General features: G+C 47.6%; 1 pseudogene; it reads left to right on the top strand.

The window, feature by feature from the left end:
• The first annotated feature begins 523 nt into the window (after nt 1-523).
• On the top strand, nt 524-8735 carry LOC135706858 (uncharacterized; annotated as a pseudogene).
• Nucleotides 8736-12476: the final 3741 nt, after the last annotated feature.

Below are 12476 nucleotides of genomic sequence, written 5' to 3'. Positions count from 1 at the left end.
ACAAAGCCACCTGGAGATCACCAAATCGATCACGTTCTAATCGACGGGAAATTTTTCTCCGACATTATCAACGTCCGCACGTACCGCAGTGCGAACATAAATTTGGACCACTACTAAGTTGCAGTATGCATGCGCTCAAAACTCTCTACGGTGCATAACACCCGTCGAAGTCGAACGCCGTGACCCAACATTGAGCAAATACGGAACGCCAGAGTTGCCCAGAACTACACGCAGCAGCTGGAAGTTGCACTACCCACGGAAGAGCAGCTTGGCGCAGCTTCTCCGGAAGATGGCTGGAGGGACATCCGTTCCGCCATAGGTAGTACTGCTGCAACGGCACTAGGTACTGCAATCCCGGACCGAAGAAATGACTGGTTTGACGGCGAATGCAAACTGTTAGTAGAGGAGAAGAATGCAACACCACACGAGATTGAATGTGGAGCGATACAGAAAAGCGCGGCACAGTCAAAACTCGGTTTTCCGAAGGAAGAAGCGTCAGCAAGAAGACTGAGATAGCGAGGCGATGGAAAATCTGTACCGCGTAAACGACACTAAGAAGTTCTATGAGAAGCTAAAAAGTTCGCGCAAAAGCTACGTGCCGCAAGCCGATATGTGCAAGGACTTGGACGGTAACCTTCTCATGAACGAGTGTGAGCTGATTGAGAGGTGGAAGCAGTACTATGACGAGCATCTCAGCGGTGATACAGTGGAAAACGAAAGTGATACAGCAACAGACCTTGGAGCAGAAGACGACAAGCTACCGGCCCTTGATCTTCAAGAAGTATGCCCAATCTACAAAAAGGGCGACAAGTTGGATTGCTGCAACTACCGCGCGATCACACTGCTGAGCGCCGCCTACAAGGTACTCTCCCAAATTCTATGCCGCCGGCTGTCACCATTTGTAAGAGAGTTCGTGGGGGCAATACCAGGCGGGATTCATGGGTGCCCGCGCTACCATGGACAAAATTTTCGCAATTTGGCAGGTTCTGCAGAAATGCCGCGAATACAACGTGCCCACCCATCATTTTTTCATCGATTTCAAATCCGCATACGACACAATCGATCGAGATCAGTTATGGCAGATTATGCACGAGTACGGATTTCCGGATAAACTGACGCGATTGGTCAAGGCGACGATGGATCGAGTGATGTGCGTTGTTCGAGAATCGGGGAAACTCTCCAGTCCCTTTGAATCTCGAAGGGGGTTACGGCAAGGTGATGGACTTTCGTGTCTGCTATTCAACATCGCGTTAGAAAGTGTGATCAGAAGAGCTGGGATAGACACGAGTGGCACGATCTTCAGGAAGTCCATCCAGCTTCTTGGCTTCGCCCATGACATCGACATCATGGCATGGAACTTTGAGACGATGACGGAAACGTACGTCAGACTGAAGGTTGAAGCTAGGCGGATTGGACTTGCCATCAGCGCATCGAAGAAAAAATACATCAAAGGTAGGGGTTCTAGGGAAGACAATGTTAGCCTCCCACCCCGAGTTCAGATTGACGGTGACAAAATCGAGGTGGTTGATGAGTTCGTGTATTTGGGCTCACTGGTGACCGCCGAAAATGATATCAGCAGAGAAATTCAAAGACGCATTATGGCAGGGAATCGTGCCTAGTTTGGACTCCGGAGGACGCTCCGGTCGAATAAAATTCGCCGCCGCACGAAGTTGACCGTCTACAAAACACTGATTATACCCGTGGTCCTCTACGGCCATGAGACCTGGACTATACTTTTAGAGGACCAATGCGCACAGAAGGACCACATTGCATAAATTGGGCGACTACAGTAAGCTGGGCACATTGTAAGAATGCCGCACGACGACCCAGTGAAAATGGTTCTAGAAAGCGACCCAACAGGAACAAGAGGAAGAGGCGCGCAGCGGTCGAGGTGGATCGACTAAGTAGAAGGCGACTTGCGGACCCTTCGCAGACTACGAGGCTGGCGAAGTGTGGCCATGGATCGAGTAGAGTGGAAACGACTTCTTCGGACAGCAGAGGACAACAATGCCTTAGTCTGATTGGTAAGGTAAGGTAAAGAGTTCCATTGCTAGACTTTTTAAAAATACTGGAGGAATTCCGTCAGGCCCAGGACCGTTTGAGGCGTCTAAATTCTTTAAAGCCTGCAAAATATCCTACACTTGAAGTTTAGTGAGACCAAGGACTTTTGAAAATTCCGGATAAAATGCAAAATAATCGCGGTCGCGATCTTTTTCGGAAAATATCGTATAGATTTCTTGAAAAAAAATGCAAAAAGATTTTTTTTTGAAAAGAACTTTAGCCTCAGGAGGAAGTTGAGATATAATTTGTTCAGCATTTTGGAAGAATGTTTCTGTTGGAGATGGAGCAAAACCAGATAGACTGACCCTACCGTAAACCTACCAAACAATACCCTACATATAGGCGAGAGAGTGGGTAACAAGAGAGCGCATGCGCAACTAGCCTCTGTCCAACGCTCGCTTATAACCGATCGTGGACCGAACAGAAGATCCTATCCAGTGTACATATTGTAAATAACCCCAAACAATAGTTGATAATAACAATTTCTACGAAACGGACGTGCGGTCAGTATCTCTGTGTCAATCATATCACCGTCTCCTTGGTGTACTATCTCTCAAGGGAGAATAGTACTGGTTCCCCGCGACAAAGGGACTTGGTCGTGAACGTTGCCGTGCGGTGGCATTAAAAGGCATTTTTCGGTGGCTGCCTAACAGCAGTGAAGAAAGCCCTTCGGTGGCCGGCAATAGTTCGTTACGCGAACATTTGGTCATTCGAGCCGTTCCGCGGCCGGAAAGTGCTTTAAAGTGTCAGTGACTTCACCTGAATTTACGACCAGACACACTGGCCTAGTGTGACCATTGTCATCTGGCAGAAAAGCGCCATCGCGCTCAGAGGTTGCTACCAAGGCGGGTACACCTCAGTGCTATAGTGTAGAAGAATTATTAGCCAATGCCGCGTGCGCGATATCATCACGGTGGTGCTAATTAATTAGCCCGTGATTGAATAATAATCGACACTGTGTTAAGTGAATTGTAGTGGAAAAACCTTGTCTATTTGTGCGTGCATCAAGGCGGATGTTTCTCTGTGCAATTGTGGAGAAGATTTTTTGTGGCCATTTTGCACTGTGTGGTCATTCCAGGAGGTGACTGAACTCCTGATCGGCGCCATCATCAAACCATTTTCGAGACCATCGTAGCGCCCTCCCAGAACAAAGGCTGCTGGCTCCACGCTACTTGCTGTTTCCGGTGGTGTAGATATCACTACTGGAATTGGCTTCGACCATCTTCAAGCAACTGATAGCCAATAGGGTGACCTGGTGAGTCCGTTCCATATTATCTCTATGCATGTTGCTAGCAGTAGCATTCAAATTTGAAAGACTATTCCAACCTAATTGAATTCAACTTCATTTGGTTGACGAAAGTTGGGTGACTTCTTCGCATTTTTTATAATCATTGTGGCAATTGGTGGAAGACGGTACGCAACTCAGGTGGAAAACGGGAAGGATTTGAATCGATCGATTTGTGTGTTGGCCTCGCCGGTTCGGTTTCGCGAAGAAACGTGTAGTTCGCGTCGGGTAGGAGCTCCTTTATCGATTTTCTACCGTTTCCGTACGTTTTCCGGTTGTGTGTTAGGCTACGATGCCGTCAAAGGAGGAGAAAGTGCTCGCCGAAAAAATGATACAGCGTGAGTCGCTGATCGCTACCCGTAACACTGTGGAGAAATTCATCAAAGACTTCGAAGCACTGTGGGACGTATACCAAGTGCAAGTGAGAATCGAGTCTCTAGACCGAGTGAACCATGCGTATTTGGAGGTTCAGGACACTATCGAACGACTAGACTCCGAAAATCTAGAGGAACATCTTGTAGAAAGAGTGAATTTTGAGCACCGTTACTGCACGGCGAAAGGTTTCCTCCTGTCGAAACGTCCGGTTGATGCTAATCAGGCCCAGCTGAACAACTCATTTGCTGCTCCTCCAACCACCTTCCACCTACGTTTACCGCAGATCGACATGCCACGTTTTAATGACGACTTCTCACGTTGGTTGTCATTCCGAGACGCCTCTCGTCCATGGTTCACTCCAATGCTGACATACCAACGGTCGCCAAGCTGCAATACCTCTTGCAGTCGCTCGAAGGGGATGCAAAGAAGCCTTTCGAGTCTATCGATATTGAAGCCGACAATTACGCCTCTACGTGGGATGCTCTCATCAAGAGGTACGATAATCGCCGTTTCCTCAAACGTCAGCTTTTCCGGACACTCTACGATTTGCCGGCGGTGAAGCAGGAGTCTGCTAAACGCATCCACAACCTAGCCGATGATTTCCAGCGCCATGTACGGGCGCTCGCGAAATTGAACGAACCTGTGGAGCATTGGGATACTCCGTTGGTAAATCTCCTGTCGTACAAGCTGGATCAATCCACTTTGCGAGCCTGGGAAGAGAAGACGAGCGAAAAGGACGACGTCAAGTATGACGAACTGGTAGAATTCCTCTACCAGCGTGTTTGAGTGTTAAACTCCGTTGGCTACGATCAACAGCAGCAACCGGCATCTTCAAAGGTGGCCGGTAGCACACCGAAGCCCTCCAAGTTCAAGTTCGCAGCAAACGCCGCTGCATCCTCCAGTTCGAATTCTTCTTGTCCGCTGTCCTGTTCTGACAACCACGTCCTTCGCAACTGCCAAGTCTTCCTCGGGAAGGATGTACGCCTTCGCCGAGAATTTGTGATGCAGAAACGGTTGTGCTGGAACTGTCTGGGAAGCGGACATCAATCGAAGAAGTGTGTCTCAAAGTTCACGTATCGAACGTGTCACGACCGGCATCATTCTCTGCTGCATGATTCTGGTCCCTCCAAGATATCGTCGAGTTCTACAGGATCTTTATCCTCTTCTGTACAGCAATCGATTCCATCCACAAGTGTGGGTTCTTCCGGTGTGAGCTCCGGTCCACCGAACGTTAGCATGGAAGCTCAAACTGCATGTAACATGGTTTTGCTGGAAACGGTTGTCCTGGACGTCATCGATAATCACGGTCGCAGGCATCAGGCAAGGGCCTTACTGGACTCAGCGTCAATGTCCAACTTCATTTCGAAACCACTGGCGAAGCTGTTATTCAACCCTCGGTCGAAGGTGGACATATCTATAGCAGGAATCGGTCTCTCGACGCAGAACGTAAAAAGTGCTGTCACGGCAACGGTTCAATCGATAACGCAGGAATTCTCCACGAAGCTTCAGTTCCTAGTCGTCAAGAATCCGTCAGCGGAGCTACCGACAATGCCGATCAGCATTTCGTCATGGAATTTGCCGGAAGTTGCACTTGCAGAGCCACAGTTCCACGTCCCAGGAAGGATAGACCTCGTCATCGGCAGTGAAGCCTTCTGGGAACTCCATACGGGTCGGAAGATGTCATTAAAAAATGATCTTCCATGGTTGACTGAAACACCATTCGGATGGGCTGTCGCTGGGACTGCATCCAGTCAGTCAAAATGCATTCCTCGGATCTGCAATCTTTCAACAAAGGACGATCCGCTAGAAACGGCACTCCTGAAGTTCTGGGAAATCGAAACCATCTCCGATGGTCCACCACTATCTGTGAAAAAAAAATCGCTGTGAGCAACGCTACGCAGCGACCACTACTCGTGATCCATCTGGGAGGTACATCGTCAGTCTTCCTCGAACCGACAATCCCGAAGTTGTCCTAGGAAGCTCCCGGGTAATCGCAGATCGTCGTCTTCGAAGCATCGAGCGGCGACTCGAATGTGATCCTGCTACCAAGGATGCATACCACCGCTTCATTGACGAGTACCTCGAATTAGGACGCATGAAGAAGCTTGACGAACCGGAAGACGATGACATTCCTCATTGCTACATCCCGCACCACGCTGTCTTCAAGGAGTCGAGTACAACAACGAAGGTCGGGGTCGTATTTGACGCGTCGTGCAAGACGTCGTCGGGATATTCACTGAACGACACGTTATTGGTTGGTCCAGTCGTTCAGGAAGATCTTCAAGCACTGGTGCTGAGGTTTCGCATTCGCTTCGTTGCTAGGGCTGCCGACGTGGAGAAAATGTATCGCCAAATGCTTCATTTCGCCAGCGACCGAAGATTCCTACGAATCCGCTTCAGGAAGAGCACCACCGATCCGATTTCCACCTACGAACTGCAGACAGTCACCTACGGTACTGCGTCTGCTCCGTTCTTGGCAACGAGGACTCTGCAACAAATCGCTTTAGATAATGGAGACCAATTTCCAGCTTCTGTAGAAGCGGTGATCCACGATTTCTACGTCGACGATTTCCTGTCTGGTGCCGACGATGTAGAATATGCCATCCAGCTTCGCAAGCAGGTAACAGAGATGCTCAGTGCTGCTGAATTTCCAATCAAGAAGTGGGCATTAAATAATCCTGAGGTTCTCCAGGACGTTCCACCGGAAGATCTGGCGCTTAAACCTCTACACGACCTACAAGATGAGCCAGCAGTTTCAACTCTAGGTCTCGTCTGGGAACCATCGAACGACGTACTTCGGTTCAAGGTCCAGCTACCACTTCCTGCTGCGATCCTGGCGAAGCGTAAGGTGATGTCTTACATCGCTCAAATCTTCGACCCGCTTGGTCTCGTGGGTCTTACGATCGTTGTCGCCAAACTGTTCATGCAGCGTTTGTGGACCTTGAAGCAGAATGGTGAAGATTGCGAATGGGATACTGCACTCCCCCGCAAGCTGCAAGAAGAATGGAAGGATTTCCATGCTACTCTCCATTTATTGAGTGAAGTTCGTGTTCCACGATTCGTCTCGCTGCCTAACGCTATTAGCATTCAGCTTCACTTCTTCGCCGACGCCTCCAAGGGAGCGTATGGGGCCTGCTTTTACGTGCGGGCCGAAACTACTGACGGTGTTTCAATTCAACTTCTGACGGCCAAATCCAAGGTTGCGCCGTTATCCAGTCAGCATTCGATAGCCCGGCTAGAACTCTGCGCTGTACGATTATCGACGCAGCTCTACAAGAAGGTGAATGCTGCCCTGATGATATCTGCCACTGCTTTCTTCTGGACGGATTCCACCACCGTTCTTCAATGGCTACAATCATCGCCTAGCCGTTGGAAGGCATTCGTAGCGAATCGAGTAGCGCAAATCCAGCACGCAAGCGACGTGAACTGCTGGAAACACATTGCTGGCATCGAGAACCCTGCTGATGATATCTCGCGAGGACTGAATCCAGTGGACCTTCTGCAATGCAAGCGCTGGTGGAACGGTCCTGAGTGGCTGTCACGTGCTTCGGAAGCCTGGCCGAAACCAATTCCATCCGAAGAAGAAACGGGAGCGACTGATGAAGAAGTTTGTAAGGCAACACTCGTTGCGATGAGCGTTGTTCAGGTGGACTTCTGCGACGATTTGTTTGCTCGTTATTCTGGTTTCTCCAAGCTTCGTCGTGTTACAGCTGTCTGCTTACGCTACGTTCGTTCTTTACGAGAACGTGCATCGCTGCGCCGTTGTGATCCGGTAAAGTACACCACTCTCAGCATTGAAAACCAGCCTATTCCTCCACTGACCACCGTAGAGCTTCAACGTGCTGAACTTCGGCTGTGTCACCTGGCTCAACAGCAATCGTTTCCTGAAGAAATTGCCGATTTAGTCAACGGGGAAAGAGTTGCCAAGTCTTCCGCTTTAAAGTGGCTGAGTCCATTCATCGACCAGGACGATATTCTTCGTGTCGGTGGCCGGTTACGAAACGCAGCGCTCTCCGACTACGTCAAACACCCCGTCGTGCTATCTGCCAGACATCCGCTGTCGACTCTGCTAACTAGTTTCTTTCACTTAAAGCTACTGCACGCAGGGTCACAACTCCTGCTAGCAACTCTCCGCCAGAAATTCTGGATTCTGGGTGGTAGAAATCTATCAAAATCCGTCTTCCACCATTGCCACACTTGTTTTCGTAGCAAGCCCACACTAGTTCATCAGAGCACAGCAGATCTACCGGCATCCCGAGTCTCACCAACTCGCCCCTTTTTCATTTTCGGAGTGGACTACTGTGGACCGTTTTTCATCAAGTCAACTGTCCGTAATCGTTCACCAACGAAGGCGTACGTAGCAGTATTTGTCTGTTTCGCAACGAAGGCTGTATACATCGAGCTAGTAAGTGACCTTACCACAGCGGCATTCCTAGCAGCTCTTCGTCGAGGGGGTGCCCGCAGAGGAAGGATCGCAGAATTGCACTCGGATAACGCTACTATATTCAAGGGTGCGTCGCACGCACTCAACCGCATCTATCGGATGCTTAAGACGGACCAAGCTGATCGTGACAGGATCTTCAACTGGTGTTCCGAGAATGAAATCCGTTGGAAGTTCATTCCACCACGAGCACCACACTTTGGAGGTCTGTGGGAGGCTGCGGTGAAGTCTACGAAAAAGCACCACCTGAAAACTGTAGGCAACACCAACATCACCTACGAACAAATGGTCACGCTGTTGGCCCAGGTCGAGATGTGCCTGAATTCCCGGCCGCTGACGCCGATGTCAAGTGAGCCGTCTGATCTGGAGGTCCTTACCCCAGGACATTTTCTCATCGGGTCCAACATGCAAACCGTTCCAGAAGCTGATCTGCGTTCCTGCGAGTTCCTGATAACCGTTTACAGTTGTACGAGCAGACCCAAAAGCACCTCCAAAACATTTGGGCTCGCTGGTATCCTGAGTACTTGCAGCAACTGCAATCACGGGCTACCAAAGGCTGCAAACCACCGGTGACCGTTGAGGTCGGTCGAATTGTCGTCATCAAAGAGGATAATGTCCCGCCTGCATATTGGCCGCTCGGTAAGATCATCAAGCTGCATCCGGGGAAGGATGGTGTTGTTCGAGTCGTGACTCTACGGACTGCACCAGGGAGGACATCGTACGAGCTGTTGCCAAGCTAGCGCTGTTGCCATCACCGAACCCAAGCATCTGAAGTCATCAGTGTTCCAGGTAGAGCAACCCGAAAGGGAGAACTTGCTCGAAGCGCACCCGTTCTGCATTCAGATAATTGCGGTTCCATTCCTATCAAGTCGAGTCGTTCGATCTACCTGGTCTTCTTTTTTGTTCCCGGTCGATGGCGAGGATGTACCCCGGAGCGATCATCAGCTGCACCTGTGAATTCGTGGTCGATGATTGAAAAACCTCCGTGTTTCAAGGTGGCCGGAATGTTGGAGATGGAGCAAAACCAGATAGACTGACCCTACCGTAAACCTACCACACAATACGCTACATATAGGCGAGAGAGTGGGTAACAAGAGAGCGCATGCGCAACTAGCCTCTGTCCAACGCTCGCTTATAACCGATCGTGGACCGAACAGAAGATCCTATCCAGTGTACATATTGTAAATAACCCCAAACAATAGTTGATAATAACAATTTCTACGAAACGGACGTGCGGTCAGTATCTCTGTGTCAATCATATCACCGTCTCCTTTGTGTACTATCTCTCAAGGGAGAATAGTACTGGTTCCCCGCGACAAAGGGACTTGGTCGTGAACGTTGCCGTGCGGTGGCATTAAAATGCATTTTTCGGTGGCTGCCTAACAGCAGTGAAGAAAGCCCTTCGGTGGCCGGCAATAGTTCGTTACGCGAACAGTTTCATTTCTGTTTTTATGAGCATGGTCGGGTGGAAAATACACTGAAGCGAACATGTGTGTTTCACCTGCTATGTAAGATTTTACCCAAAGTTAAAATTGACCGAATGAGCTATGAGGACCAGGCATCCTCGGCTGTTTTTCAGTGAATGTATTTTACATTCACTGAAAAACAGTAACAAGTTCTGCTCGCTCTAATTCGTGATGCATAAGAGATACAGATTTAAGTTACGGGCACAAGTTGTAGCTAATAACAAAACCTACTAAAACTCTAAACATTGTTTTGCGGCATGCTGTTGATGAAAACAGTTAGAGGCAAATGAATGTTAATGAATGCATGAAATGAATGTAAATGATTTTCATAAATGATTGCAATCATGTAATTGGATGGTTTTTGTCAAAAAGTTTGATACCATTTCGGTGCTTTTCTATTGAAGAACAATTACAATTTTATTATCACACGAGTCTTACATCAAATCTGAATCAAATGGTGCATCATGAATTGAAATCCATCTATAAATGGTCGTGCTATAACCGTTCAAAACCTTACTCTATTTCATCACGCATTTTTATGGATTTGCACTCCTGTATATTAAACAAAGACGTATTTCTGTGTCAAAAAAATACTGGTTTTTGGTTCCGCTTGAGCCAAACAAATAAAATGAAATAATGTTAAACCTACTATCACCCTATCGAGCTAATTTTTATATTTATGCTTTTCTCTCTTGCTCAGGTGTCCCAAGAAGAATATACGTTGAAGCTTAAGGAGCCATAAGCACCATTTCTATTTTCGACTAGGTATATTATCACTACCATTTATCTCACTTCACATCAACCATCAAAATCCAATCTACTATCCAGAATCACAAATAAAATGTCAACTCCACTCATCGATAATCATAGTGCTGATATCGAGGACGACTTCGATGGTGATACATCTTGAACATTCATTCCCACTTGGTAGCTCCACCAGACCCCACCACGAAGCAGTGACCGAATAAAATAATGCTCCAGTTTTATGCATCATTGCCACCGGTCGACAGCGCCTCTACCATTGACTACCTCTTTATCACTCAAACCGAACGGATTGCGTGAGTCTGTTTGTCGCCAGTTTCGTATTCCTTTTTCCCAACCCACTGAATTCACTTTATGCGAGGCTATCAACCACTGAGCTGGTAGGGAAAGGAATCCAATGGAGCTGACTAGCCACTTGATACTTGATGGGAGAAAACAGTTTGAGTTTCTTAAAGAGGGTGGAAGTGCTGGTGGCCACTACTGATTTGAGAAAGTTGCCGACGCAGATGGAATCGATGATCATTTGTGAATGAACGAATTTCAAAAGAAAAATGAAAATGAGAATGTTGATAATTTGAGTACCGGTTACTCAGTGCATGAGCAATTTCGACTTTTGGCAATGTTAAATTGTGCTAAATTTAATAACTGAAATTGAAAATTACTAATTCGTCAAAGCAAACTACAAGCAACTCAATCGCCCTCTCCATCCCAACAGGGATTCATCAAATGTTCAACCAGGCAAATAATTCAAGCAAGCTGGTGGTCTAGCTCTAATACCACGTGGCTGTCATCCCATATCGACAATCTGTTCCCGTTAATCTCATCGGTTTATCCGGCGAACCAAACTATCAATCAGCGTTTCCACATCGATCGACTCTCGGATGGTTGTTTGTGATTGATTCAGCGGCATTTATGCGTTGGCAATGCAACCACAAAGCAGCTCAGCGAAACCACGAACCATTAGGCAGCTACACAAATCGGAGTCTCCGTTTGAGACTATTCCCAAAACGATTAAGCTTATTCCGCGCTAAAATATTACCCCCATAAGTTCCTCTCGGCTTAACATCTCCGCACTGCCATGAACCTAAATTGACCGGTACAGTCATTGGCGTCTGCCGTACACATCACGCGGAGGTTCTTCATCTGTCTTATATGTGTTTCGTGTACACGGTGGGTGTATAATTCATAACGACAACTATGGTCACCACCTCTGTCCACTTTGCCCACAGCCACTGCCACCGCCGGGAAATTTAAAATGTCACAGTTTATTTAGTGCACCGTGATAAATTGTTTCTGCGACAACGACGACGACGACGACGACGGATGCGCCCCTAAGTGTGAAAGTGTGACGAACGGGATTAGACGGAAGATTAAATACACAAACTGACAGTGTGTGAATCCATTCCTGACACCGAAGCGGTGCACTGGTTGACATTGGCCATCACGGCAAAGGATGATACTTTGTGGGAGATTGAGCTAGAATTTTCTCCATTCGCGCTCTCGTCGGTGACCTGAAGCGAAATATGTACTGCAGGGGCAATTAATTTTCAGTAACAAGGAAGGTGGATGAGTCAATTTTTTGAAACTGCAAGGGAACTGAGTGATTATATAGATTGTTTACTAAGATTATTTCACCGAAATATGTGAAATTTTACCGAAATCTCAACAGCTGAACGTTCGGTAAACAATTCGGTGATTTATCACAGATTTCCAGTAATTTTTCACCGAATATCTGTGAAAAATTACCGGAAATCTGTGAAAAATCACCGAACTGTTATTCACAAATTTCGGTAAAATAATCTAAGTGTGTATGCTTCAGAAAAATCCCACCGTCCTCGGTTAGGATTGAACCCAGACCCATTGGGGTGAGAAAGCAATCACGCTTACCACTACACCACCTGCGCCGACTAGAGGACAAAAATTGATATCCAACACCATTTTTAAATCCAAGATGGCGTCCAGGCGTCTTTTCCAAGGTCCAGTTTCATAAAAGTGGAAAATGTTGTCAAATGCCCATCACTATTGATATTTTTGGAATCGGGGGGATGTCTAGAGGCTTGAAAATAAAATCCGACGCCTTTTTGAA

Source organism: Ochlerotatus camptorhynchus, unplaced genomic scaffold (genome assembly GCF_037179485.1).
Source record: "Ochlerotatus camptorhynchus isolate MF236.1 unplaced genomic scaffold, CSIRO-AGI_Acam_v1.1 ptg000292l, whole genome shotgun sequence".
Taxonomy (NCBI): Eukaryota; Metazoa; Arthropoda; class Insecta; order Diptera; family Culicidae; genus Ochlerotatus; species Ochlerotatus camptorhynchus.
The sequence above is the reverse complement of the archived record's forward strand: the minus strand, read 5'-3'. Positions and strand labels throughout refer to the sequence as shown.